At 48.2% G+C, this 13,398-nt stretch overlaps 1 protein-coding gene and 1 pseudogene across 1 annotated transcript in view; one reads left to right on the forward strand and one right to left on the reverse strand.

Annotated features, from left to right (window-relative positions):
• The window catches only part of LOC146201327 (venom peptide isomerase heavy chain-like), a 510,925-nt gene that overhangs the window by 331,233 nt on the left and 166,294 nt on the right, over positions 1 to 13,398 (forward strand). The window lies entirely within an intron of this gene.
• LOC146201328 (uncharacterized) lies at positions 1,418 to 8,535 on the reverse strand (annotated as a pseudogene).

Raw genomic sequence — 13,398 nt, forward strand, 5'->3', positions numbered from 1 at the left:
CCATTTCTTCGGCTGCCCACTTAGGGACACGAAAGTTAGACTGGTGGACTACTCGAAGCAACGACAAAACCACGCGAGAAATTATCGAGGCCCAGAATACTGCGAGCCTGCAAAATCGCTGTATAAGCACTCCTTCGATAGCCCTTATAGATAAGGAGTTGCTTTTCCTATCGGGACCTGGGCGATCATAGCGCTCCTGCTTGATCTCTGTTTGCGATGTGGCTGTATTCGTTTTCTGGTTTTTGATGCCGGCTGTATATCTAGTGGGGTATCATAACAATAAAGTTAGTTCTCAGTCATCGCCTGTGGTTGTCTTACCTTTCTGCGTCCTGTGTGTGGTTTTGCGCTGTTTTGCCTTGTGATGATCAACCAACTAGCCCGCAATGTGTTATTCACGTTCATTTACAGTAAAAGGTTGCTTTCTGGCGAAGGTAGCCTACAAGCAGCTTTGAACATCCGTTCTTTTTCATGCAGTAGAGCAGGGTGCTTCGCTTCTCGGACTCGATGCTATATAGAATCTCTAACTACACATTCAAGGGCATACGGGAATAGAACATGCTGTGAGAAGTTGCCATGATTGTCAAGCTGCGAACAAGCCTGCAAAGCCTGCTAATGCACCCCTGCAACCTGTCACATTTCCGGAGCTTCCGTGAAAGGAGCTGGCTCTTGACATTGTTGGCCCCCTCAAATTGCAGTAGCCAGCCCGAAGCTCATAATCACTCTAGTAGACTATCATCTTCGCCAATAATAGTGACATCTGAAATTGACATAAAAGTTCGGTGTGATGTCTTCAGCCGTGAAGGCTACACTGAAGAACTCGCCTCTGACAATGAACCACAGCTTAAATTCAGAGTTTTTGAGAATTTCCTAAAGGAGAGGGGCATCAAACAAAGTGTATCCTCGGTGTATCACCTGCAAGCCAATGGCATAGTGCAGAAATGTTTAACACAGGGTTGAAAGACTTAATTCAACTTTCTACTTTGGAGGGCCCGTGTGTCCAGTCAACTGTCGTGGAGTATTTGGCTGTGTACAGGGCGACCCCACACGCTACTACAGAATCCCCGGCTGTGCTACTCCAGCACAGCCAGCCCAGGAGTCGCCTTGACATTGTAGGCATGCCATCCAAAGAGGTATTTGAAGAGCTCGCTTTGACTATGCGCCAGCTACGTGCACGTGTTGAAGCAGGGCAGATATATATGAAGGATTATACGGACGAAAGGCGAGCAGCGAAGGCTCCGAAGTTCCGGAAGGGAACCTACGTGTGAGTTTGCACCCCAGCTAAATTAGGATTGGCGAGACGGTCCTCGAAGCCTTTGAGGGGGCTACAGCAGCTGGGATCGAATACATCCGCCTTGAGGATGGAAAGAGCTGGTGTCTGTTCCGAAAGAGTCACAGATCAAGTCGAGCCTCCTACCTACTACGGAGGCTCCAGACCCGGGTGATGAAACCAGCTTCCAACCGTTTCTGAAAGCCCATTCCAAGCCTCCGAGATCACCACATAGTTCACTTTAATCCCCTGCAAATGACAGATCCGAGATATTGATGTCAAGATTGCCGTCTACAAGAGACCGACAGATTCCCTTACGTTTTCAGAACTTCTACCTGTGATTTTTTCTTGTGAAGGGCATGATGCGTTGTCTCAGTATCTAACTTTTCACGTTGCATCCTGTAAACCTATGTAAATCACTGAGTGTGCTAATAACAATGTCACTTAAGTTATATAACCTTGCAACTGAAAATAAACGCTCTCTTTGTTGTGTTCAGTGTTAATTGAGCTTGGGGCTCTACACCGGTGTGTCCGTCCTTCCTTCCGCGCCCTTTGCACAGGCGCCTCGTGATACAACACATCAAAGCAAATCACTTTATGCGAGACTGTGTGCTGTTAGGGCATAATTTCGTACTTTTATTGCGAAAGCAATACTACGCCAGGTCTAACCGCTCGTCGCGTGGTCCGTGGCCCGTGGACCCCTCTGCTCGTCGACCTCCTCGATCAGACTGCCATGACATCTGAATTCATGTTACCCCTTTGCGACGGGCAGGAGCTGCCAACTCGGGTCACTTCTTTCATATGGAAGGGTTGATATCACAATCAGCCTGTCGGAACCATTTCATCATCATCATCATCAGCCTGACTATACCCACTGCAGGGCGAAGGCCTCTCCCAGCCGGTTCTGTGCTAGCTGCATCCACTGGACCCTGCGAACTTCTTAACCTCATCCGCCCAGCTAACGTTCTGCCGCCCCCTACTACGCTTTACTTCCCTTGGAATCCAGTTTGTTATCCTAAGCGACCATCGGTGGTTACCCTCTCCTCGCGCTACATGCCCTGCCCATGCCCATTTCTTCTTCTTGATTTCCACTATAATGTCTGCAACTTGTGTTATTTCTCTGACCCAATCTGCACGCTTCCTATCTCTTAATGTTAGCCCTACCATTTTTCGTTCCATAGCCCTCTGCGTTGTCCTCAACGTAAGTAGAACCCTCTTTGTTAGCCTCCACGTTTCAGCCCCATAGGTGAGTACAGGCAAGATGCAACTCTTGTATAGTTTCCTCTTGAGCGATACCGGTAAGCTGCTAGTCATAATCTGCGAGTGCTTGCCAAATGCGCTCCATCCCAATCTTATTCTTCTTATTTCCTTTTCATGGTCCGGATCTGCGGTTACTACCTGTCCTAAGTAGACATAATCGCCTACCAGTTTCAGTGCTTCGTTACTTAAGGTAAATTGCTGTTCCTTCCCGAGGCTGTTGAACATTACCTAAGTCTTATGCATATTGATTTTTAAGCCTACCTTCCTACTTTTCCTGTCAAGGTCATCAATCATTATTTGCAGTTCATCTCCCGAGTTACTTAGCAAGGCAATGTCATCAGCAAATCGCTGATTACTGAGGTATTCTCCATCTACCCTTATCCCTAACTGCTCCCATTCCAAGTCTCTGAATACTTCCTCTAAGCAAGCTGTGAATAGTACTGGGGAGATCGTGTCTCATTGCCTAACAACTTTCTTTATGGGAATTTTGTTCCTTTCTTTATGCAGAACTATGGTTGCTGTGCAGCCACTATATATTTCTTCCAGCACTTTCACGTACGGCTCGTCTACCCCCTGATATCGCAATGCCTGCATCACCGCCGAGGTTCCACTGAGTCAAATGCTTTTTCATAATCAATGAATGCTATCTATAAAGGGCTCGCTTTATTTCCAGCATTTTGCTATCACCTGGTTTATAGTAGGGATATGATCGATAGTATTGTACCGTTTCCAAACACCTGCTTGATCCTCTGCTTGACTACAGTCTAAGGTTGTCCTGATTCTATTAGCGCGTACCTTAGTAAATACCTTATACGTAACAGACAGTAAGCTAATTGGTCTGTAATTTTTAGGGTCCTTAGCGTCCCTTTTCTTATGAATGAGGATAATATTTGCATTCTTCCATGGTTCCGGAACCGTCGATGACACCAGGAGCTTGGTATACAGGGTGGCCAGTTTTTCTAGCATGATATCCCCCCCTCCCCGTCTTTCAACAAATCTGTAGTTATCTGATCCTCTCCAGCTGATTTCCCCCTTTTCATTGTTTCTAATGCTTTCCTTTCTCACTGGTGGAACGTCTCACTGTTTTTCCCTACCGTCAATCTCAGTACGGTCCTGACTACTTTGGCTACTGTATAGATCTTTATAGAACTCCTCGGCTACTTTGATTATCTTGTCCATATTCTTGATGACGTTTCCCTCCTTGTCCTTTATCGCATACATCTGGTTTTTGCCTATGCCCAATTTTTTCTTTACTGCTTTAAGGCTTCCCCCGTTCTTTACAGCATGCTCAATTTCTTCCATGTTATACTTCCGTATATCGGCCACCTTGCGCTTATTGATTAGCTTTGATATCTTGGCCAATTGTATCTGGTCTCTTGGATTGGAAGCTTTTATACTCTGGTGTTTTTTAATCAAATCTTTCGTCTCCTTAGACACCTTGCTGGTATCCTCTCTAACTACCCCACCGCCTACTTCTACAGCGCACTCAGTAACGATATCTGAAATTATTGTTTATTGCTTCTAGGGTAATATCGCCATTCTCGGTTAGAGCGGAATATCTATTCTGTACCGAGATCCTGAACTTTTCTGCCCTCCCCCTACCGGTAATTCCTTGATGGGTTTCTTTCTTACTAATCTGTTGCGTTCCTTCTTCAGATTTAGGCTAATTCGGGACGTCACCATCCTGTGGTCACTGCATGGCACTTTTCCGATTACCTCTACATCTCGCATAATGGCGGGGGTTGGCCACAGTATGAAGTCAATTTCATTTTAGTCTCCCCGTTGGGACTTTTCCGTGTCCATTTCCGGTTATTCCGTTTGCTGAAGAAGGTATTCATGATTCCTAACTTATTACGCTCTCCAAATTCAACTAGTAACTCCCCCTGCTATTCCTAGAGCCAATGCTATAGTCACCTGCTGCCTGGTCTCCTGCCTGTGCTTTTTCCCCACCTTGTCATTGAAGTCGCGCATTAGTACAGTATACTGCGTCTTTACTTTTCGCATTGCCGATTTTATATCCTCATAGAAGTTTTCAACTGCCTGGTCATCATAACTACATGTAGGTGCATAGGCCTATACAACCTTCCGTTTATACAGCTTATTAAGCCTAATTACGATGCCTGCAACCCTCTCGTTAATACTATAGAATTCATCTATATTACCCGCTATATACTTGTCGACAAGGAAACCTACTCCTAGTTCTCGCCTCTCCGGTAAACCTCGATAACACAGTACATGCCCTTCTTTCAGTGCAGTATATGCCTCTTCGGCCTCCTAACCTCACTGAGCCCTATGGCATCAGATTTCATACCCTGTAGTTCCTCCAACAGCACTGCTAAACTTGCTTCACGAGCTAAGGATTTAGCGTTAAACGTTGCCAGGGTCAGTTACCAATGGCGGCCTGTCCAGCGGAGCCAGGAACAATTTACATTCTTGTTACCCCTAGAACACGCAGGCACGTCCTTACGGCCAGGTTGAAGCGCGACTTTTTATTTATGCTGGTAGCTTAGCTCTCGCGTTATACCCTTAAAGGATGAGCTTAAGTACCCCCAATAATGTAGCACGTTAAACTGATAGAGCGTGATAGGGGAATAATGTAGCAGGCAAAAGAAGCTTCCACCGTTGCTTTCGCAATTCAACTAGGGTTCATCATCATCATCATCAGCCTGATTATACCCACTGCAGGGCGAAGGCCTCTCCCATATTTTTCCACTTAACCCGGTTCTGTGCTAGCTGCATCCACTTGACCCCTGCAAACTTCTTAATCTCATCCGCCCACCTAACTTTCTGCCGCCCCCTGATACGCTTTCCTTCCCTTGGAATCCAGTTTGTTACCCTCAGCGACCATCGGTTATCCTCTCTTCGCACTACATGTCCTGCCCACGTCCATTTCTTTTTCTTAATTTCCACTAGAATGTCGGTAACTTGAGTTATTTCTCTGACCCACTCTGCACGCTTTCTATCTCTTAATGTTACCCCTACCATTTTTCGTTCCATAGCCCTCTGGGTTGTCCTCAACTTAAGTAGAACTCTCTTGGTTAGCCTCCACGTTTCAGCCCCATAGGTGAGTACCTGAGCCAAACCGCAAACAATTGTTTTTCTCTGGCTGGTGTTCTGACGCGCCAGGATCAGAATGAGGGCACTTGTGCTTCTTTAAAAGCGATTCTGCTGCCGCATGCGCGAGCCTTCGGGTAGCCGGCTTTGCTCAGTTTCACGGCCTTTGCGGCCAATGAAACGGGTATCATGTGTTCACAAGACTTTGACAATGCTGATTAGATGATCGTTGTTTTATCGTTTTTACGCTGCGCTAGTCGATGCTGTTGCGTCTGCGCAGGAAGACTGGTCTCCGGACAGGATGGTTCCAATATACAGTTGCAAGAAGCATTTGTTGGTTTGGTTTGGTTTGTAGGGTTTAACGTCCCAAAGCAACTCAGGCTATGAGAGACGCCGTAGTGGAGGACTCCGGAAATTTCGTCCGCCTGGGGTTCTCTAACGTGCACTGACATCGCACAGCACACGGGCGCCTTGCTTTTCGCCTCCATCGAAAAGCTGCCGCCGAGGCCGGGATTCGATCCCGCGTCCTTGGGAACAGTAGTCGAGCGCCGTAACCACTGCGCCACCCCGGCGGGGTGCATTTGTTCCGTCTCCTTCTCTCGTGTATGGCAGCCTCAGCGCTTCCACAAGATATGATGCGATATGAACCAGCCCAGCAAACAACCTTCATTATCATCAGCTGGACTATACCCACAGCAGGGCGAAGGTCTCGCCCATTTTCTTCCAATTAACCAGGTCCTGTGCTAGCTGCATCCACTTGACCCTTGCGAATTTCTTATCTCCTCCACCCGCCTAATTTTCTGCCGCCCCCTGCTACGCTTACCTTCCCTCGGAATCTAATTGGTTACTCTTAGAGATCATCGATTATCCTCTCTTCGAACTACATGCCCTGCCCATGCCCATTTTTTGTTCTTAATTTCGACTAGAATATCAGTAGATTGATTTAGTTCCCTGAACCACTCTAAACGCTTCCTATCTCTTAGCGTTACACCTACCATTTTTCGTTCCATGGCCCTCTGCGTTGTCTTCAACTTAAGTAGAACCCTTTTCTTTAACCTCCATGTTTCAGCCCCATAGGTCAGTACCGGTAGGATGCAACTGTTATATACCTTTCTCTTGAGTAATACCGGTACGCTGCTTGTCATAACGTTTCAGTACCTTCCAAATGCCCTCCATCCCAACCTAATCGTATTCTCTTCGTTATTTCCCTTTTGTGGTCCGGATCTGGCTCACTACCTGTCCTATGCAGACATATTCGCCTACCACTTCCAACGCAATGCTACATATTTCAGACTGCTGTTCCTTTCCCAAGCTGTTCAGCATTACCTTAGTCTTCTGCATATTAATCTTTAGGCCTACCTTTCTACTTCTCCTGTCCAGATCATTTATCATTAGTTGCATTTGGTCCTCTGAGTTACTTAACAAGGCAATACCATAAGCGAATCGCATATTACTGAGATATTCTCCATCGTTCCTGATGCCTAACTGCTCCCATTCCATGCCTTTGAATACACTCTCTAAGCAAGCTGTAATTAGCAGTGGGGAGATTGTGTCTCCTTGCCTAACACATTTCTTAATTTGATTTTTACCGCTTTCTTTACGCAGCACAATTATTGCTGTGCAGCCACTATAGAGATCTTCCAATACTTTCACATATAGCTCACTTACACCCTTATCTGTTTGCATGACCGCTGAGGTTTCGACCGGATCAAATGCTTTCTCGTAGTCAATGAAGGCTATGTATAGGGGCGGTTATATTCCGAGCACTTTTCTATTACCTGGTTTATAGTGTGATTATGATCAATAGTAGAGTACCGTTTTAGAAACCCTGCTTGATCATTTGAATGAGAAAAGTCATAGGTTGTCGTGATCCTATTAGCGATTACCTTGGTAAATACCTTGTAAGTAACTGATGCAAGCTGATTCGTCTGTAATTTTTCAAGTGCTTAGCGTCGCCTTTCTTATGAATTAAGATAATGTTAGCGTTTCTCCATGCTTCCGGTACTTTTGATGACTTCAGGCATTGCGTATACAGAGTGGCCAGTTTTTCTAGCACGATATCCCCTCTGTCCTTTAACAAATATGTAGTTACCTTCACCTCCCAAGCTGCTTTCGCCCTTTTAATAGATTCTAATGATTTCTTAACCTCGTCCTTCGTTACTGGCGGAACGTGTGATTGCTCTTTATTACAGCAAACTTCATTCTTACGCTGACTGCTATGGCTGCTGTAGAGGTCGGTATAGAACTTCTTGGCTAATTTGATTATCTTGTTCATGTTAGTAATGACATTGCCACATTGTCCCTCAGCTCATACATCTTATTTTTGCCTTCTCCTAATTATCTCTTCACCGCTTTCAGGCTACTACCGTTCTTTAGAGCATGCTCAATTTCCGCCATGTTATACTTCGGTATGTAGGCCACCTTGCGCCTATTGATTTGCTTTGATATATCTGCCAGTTCTATCCGGTCTGTTGGGTTGAAGGCTTTCATACATTGGCGCTTCTTAATCAAACCTTTCGTTTCGTACCGGTAAACTGTCTCCTTCGACAGTTTACCGGTATCCTCTTTAACAATTGTGCCACCTAATTCTGCCGCGCACTCAAGTAATGATATCTGAAATTATTGTTCATTGCTTCTTGGCTAAGGTAGGCTTCCTCGGTTAGCACTGAGTACCTATTCTGCCGCAAAAGCCTGAATTCTTCTATTTTTCCCCTTACCGCTAATTGGTTGATTGACTTCTTCCTGACTAATCTTTACCGCTCCCTCTTGAAATCCAGATTACTTCGAGACCTTACCATCCTGTGGTCACTGCACCGCACCTTTCCGATTACCTCTACATCCTAAATAATGCCGCATTTACAACACAGTATGAATTCAATTTCATTTTTGGTCTCCCCGTTAGGGCTTCTCCAAGTTGACTTTCGGTTTTTCCGTTTGCTGAAGAAGGTATTCATGACTCGTAAGTTATGACTCAGCAAACTTTACTAGTAACTCCCCGCTGCTATTTCTTAATCCAATGCCATAGTTGCCCACTGCGTGGTCTCCAGCTTGCTTTCTGCTCACCTTGGCAATGACGTCGCCGATCACTACAGTATAATGGGTTTTTACTTTCCCCATTGAAGCTTTCCACTACCTGGTCATCTTAACTACATGTAGTGCAAATGTTTGTATAACCCTCAGGTTATACCTCTTACTAAGCTTAATTATGATGCCGGCCACCCTCTCAATAATGCTATAGAATTAATCTACATTACCAACTTAGGGTAACAAACTGGATTCCAAGGGAAGGAAAGCATAGCAGGGGGTGGCAGAAAGTTAGGTGGGCGGATGAGATTAAGAAGTTCGCGGGGGTCAAGTGGATGCACCTAGCACAGAACCGGATTAAGTGGAGAAATATGGGAGAGGCCTTCGCCCTACAGTGGGTATAGTCAGGCTCATGATGATGATGACCAGCTATAGCCTTATTGGAAGGAAACCTACTTCTAGTTCTCGTCTCTCCAGTAAACCTCTGTAACAAAGTACATGCCCACCATTCAGTAAAGTATATGCCTCATTTGGCCTCCTCACCTCACTAAGTACCAGGCATTCCATTGCATACCCTCCAGTTCCTCTAACAGAACTGCTAAACTAGCCTCACTAGCTAGGGTCCTTGTATCAAACGTTGCCAGGGTCAGTTTTTCAATAGCGGCCTGTCCTCGGAGCCCAAAAGTTTTAGCACCCCCTGCTGCATCATGTTTGGCCACTGCCGTGGTCAGTTGCACCGCAGCCGCTGCTGACTGAGGGCCGGGGTTTTTAGGACAGATTGTGGCCACTTACTGCACCGGGGTGGCCAACTCCTATTCTGGTGGTTTTATATTTTTTACGTTGCGCTAGTCGGTTGCGTCTGCTCAGGAAGACGGGTATCTGGACAGGAGGGTTCCAATAAACAGTTGTCCCGTCCACTTCTCTCGTGTATGAAAGCCTCAGCGCTTCCACAAGATATGATGCGATATGAACAAGCCCAGCAAACGACCTGGTTAAACTATAAAATTCGCTACCATTGCTTCACCTTCCACCAGCTTAATGTCAACACTGCTTGCACTTGGGTTCAAATAATGCTAAGAAGCGTTTCGAACCGTCAAAGATGCTCTCAATTCAGACCCTGCCCTCGCTCACTTCAATGACAATGCATTCTCTACAGCGATGCCAGCGGCCTTGGTATCGGCGCCGTTCTTCTGCAGCCTGATACCGCTTGTCGGGAGAAGGTAACTGCATTTGCCAGTCGCGATCTGACACCAAAGGAACGCAACTACACCGTCACTGAACAGGAGAGCCTTGCCGTATTTTGGGCAGTTCAGAAATTCCGCCCCTACCTCTAAGGCCACCATTTCACGGTCGTTACTGATCACCACGCTCTGTGTTGGCTATCTACCCTCAAACATTTCCCTGGACGCCTGGGCAGTTGGATTCTGCGTCTGCAGGAATACACCTTTGATATCACCTACAAATCGGGTCGTAAACATTAAGATCGATGCTCTTTCCTGTTGCCCGCTTCTAGAGTCCCCCGGTAGTGCTTCTTCGATACTTCCTGCGTGTAACCTCGACGCCTCAACGTCCTCCAGGGCTACAGACATCACCGGAGCACCTGATGCTGCTGTTTCGGATCACAACGCTCTTGTTTCCCACCAGCGAGAAGATCCATAATGCCGTTCTCTAATCGTTGCTTCTTATCGTTGCTTCTCAGCACCCTACTGCTAGGATGCGCAGGAAACTTCAATAGTTCCCTTGACAACGGAGTGCTTTTCCGTTAAATTTATTGCTCTGAAGGCACCCGTGGGGTTCCCGTGGTACCGAGAGCACTTCGCTCCCATAATCTGGCGGCCCTCCACAATGATGCTACAGCCGGTCACTTAGGATTTCACAAAACTTACCACCGCGGGAACAGCCGTTTCTTCTGGCCTGGCCTCCCCTCAAGCGTGGCAAAATACGTCGCTTCTTGTTGGCCATGCCAGCACCGCAAGCGGCCGATTTCGTCTCCCAGTGGCCGAGTACAACCTCTACCTTGCCCTGCCACTCCTTGTGCCTTTGTCGGCATTGACCTATATGGGCTGCTTTCATTTTCTCCACGAGGCAATCGCTGGATCGTCACCACCGTCGACCATCTAACACGCTATGCTGAGACCGCTGCTTTGCCAAATGGCTCAGTGTCTGAGGTCGCGAACATATGTTTGCAAGCCCTCGTACTGCGCAATGGGGCCCCTCAAGTCCTTCTCAGTGACCGCGGTCGGGCGTTTCTGTCGAAGATTGTAGCTGACATCCTTGAAGCCTCTACCAGACTCAGCAACATGACTTTTAGCTATCACCCGCAAACCAATGGGTTGACAGAGCTATCCCATCGCATGGTTTCCGACATACCGTCTATGTACGTCGACCAGGACCACGAACATTGGGATGTAATTCTTCTTTTTGTTACCTTCGCCTACAACACGGCTGCACAGCGGACCACAGGTTACACGCTGTTTTTCTACGTTTACAGCCGTTCGCCCGCTAATCTTCTTGATGCTTGTTTCCTTTCTACGTCTTTCAGCTCCTCGTCGTTTCTTCCTGACAAGTTCATTTCCCGAGTGGCCAGATGCCGCCGGTTTGCTCGCCTCAACACTAAAACCAGTCATGATGACCGCAAGTGTCGATACGATGTGACTGACCGCCAGGTTTCTTTCCGTCATGGCCACAAGGTATTACTTCGGACACCATTACGCACTCCTGGCCTTTGTGATAAGTTCCAGCGCCGTTTCATCGGTCCACACGTGTCGTGCACGCTGTGTGTTGCCCCGAGCACCGCGAGAACGAACGGTCGGCTTTTGAGTGTTTGTGTATGCCGTGCATCCCGCGAAGCGTTGGCGGACTAAACACATTCCCGAAAGCAGAGCAGCGACGCGGCGGTGGGGACTGGAGAATCGGCGCCGGGAGGACGGCGAGGAGAAGAAATTTATGGGCTCCCGCAAGGCGCACTGCCCGTGTCATTCGAGCTGGCCGCTGCCCGCGGCTGGGAGCGGGAGCCTGCAACGGTCGCCGGCTTCTCGGAAGCGTTCGAACCTCCGAGGTGTCGGGAGCTTGGGACGCCAAGACAGCCGTGGACCTGGCAAGGAGGACTCTCGGAGGGAGAGAAGGATCGGAGGCAGCACGGTGGGCGCAACGACGAGAGGAGAGGACAGAAGGGACTGAACCGGAGTGTCGTGCGGAGAGGCCGCACTCCGAGTGATACGCGTCATATGCGCGCAATATGTAAATAAATTCCTAATAATCAAGATATGCCAAGTGTGGTCGAGCTTCGTCGGGGAATGCCAGAGGGGCAGAGCAAGGGACCTGCCTGACTGGCGCAGTCGACAGGATCTCCGACGTCAAGCGGAACCGACCGGGAACCGGACGGAGGATGTGGGCCCACAGCTGAGCGCGCACCGGGGGCGCCGACGAATTTGCAGTCTTCTCCTGCAGCGCAAGTCTGGACAGGTGGGTGTCTTGTTGGCTCCTGTTTTGAGGGCACTATGGCAACCACGGGATATAACTTGCGGAGTCGCGAGGCCGAAGTAGGGGCCCGAAGCGAAGGGGGGGAGAGGCAGATGGAGCTGGTGTCGACTGCCGAGGTGCGAAGCGTCAGCGAAGGGTCAGTAGTTTCCGTCGCTGACCAGATGGCATTGTTAGAAATGAAATTAAAAATTGCGGAAACAAAATTAGAGCACGCAAGACTGTCTAACAACGGCAGTGCCGGTGCTGCGCTGATGGCGCCTCTGAGCGCGGAGGAAGATAGGAGGCTAAAATACACAAACATGCTGAAGGGAGTGCTGATAGACATGCCAGCGGAAGAGGCGCTTGTCCCAGGCTGGTTTGATGACATTGAAGCAACGCTGGATGCCTACAGCGTCCCAAATGAATGGAGAGCGGGCTTAGTATTGCCCAGACTGAACGAAAAGGCTAGGGGACTGCTCGGTCGGCTCTCGGCGGAGAAGCGCAGGGATTACGCAGCGCTCAAAGAAGCGATTCTCAAAGGGCTCAGGCTGTCGTCAGCTGAATACAGGCGACTTTTTAACTACTCAAAAAAGGGTTCAAATGAATCATGGGACCAGTTCGCAACGCGACTGCAAAATTATTTTGCCTATTATTGCAACAGTTATAACGTTACTTCCCTGGAAGAGCTGCAAGAGCTCGTAGTGGTAGACAAATTGAAGGAGAGGTTAAGTCCCGATGCCCGGGCCTTTGTTGTTCAAAATGAGACTACAGGGAAGGCAATGCGCCCGGATGAAGTGGCCAACCTCGCGGAAAAATTTGATGAAAGCCAGATCGCTAAAGACCCTAATAGGAGCACAGGAGAATCGGTGGGTGTTACAGCGAGCACGGTAAGGAGAGAGAGAAAAACAACTGACTCGGCTAGGACACGCTATGACGGTGCCGGACGATCGGCTCCTTATGCCAGGGCGCGTAGGCTGTGCTACGAGTGTGGCCTTCCTGATCATCTTGCCCGCGATTGTCCGAAACGGCGGTCAGCACAGGCGAACCTCGTGCAAATGACAACAGATGACGGAGGTTTGGTGGCGCGTGTTGCGGGAACTAAATTCGGGAATGCAAACGTAAATAGTGGAAAACGCCCGTTTCGCGCCCTCAAAACGATCGCACTCGGTTGTGGAAAGGCCAAATTCGTGGGGCACTTGGATTCAGGAGCGGAGGTCAGTGTCATCAGACGATCAATTCTGGGAGACCATGTGTCGCTTACCGGTTCAAACATAAAATTAACTGGTGCGTTTGGGGAGCAAGTACTGGCAGAATTGGCATATGTGCAGTTG

Source organism: Amblyomma maculatum, chromosome 2 (assembly GCF_055883805.1).
Source record: "Amblyomma maculatum isolate TAMU_Amacu chromosome 2, ASM5588380v1, whole genome shotgun sequence".
Taxonomy (NCBI): domain Eukaryota; kingdom Metazoa; phylum Arthropoda; class Arachnida; order Ixodida; family Ixodidae; genus Amblyomma; species Amblyomma maculatum.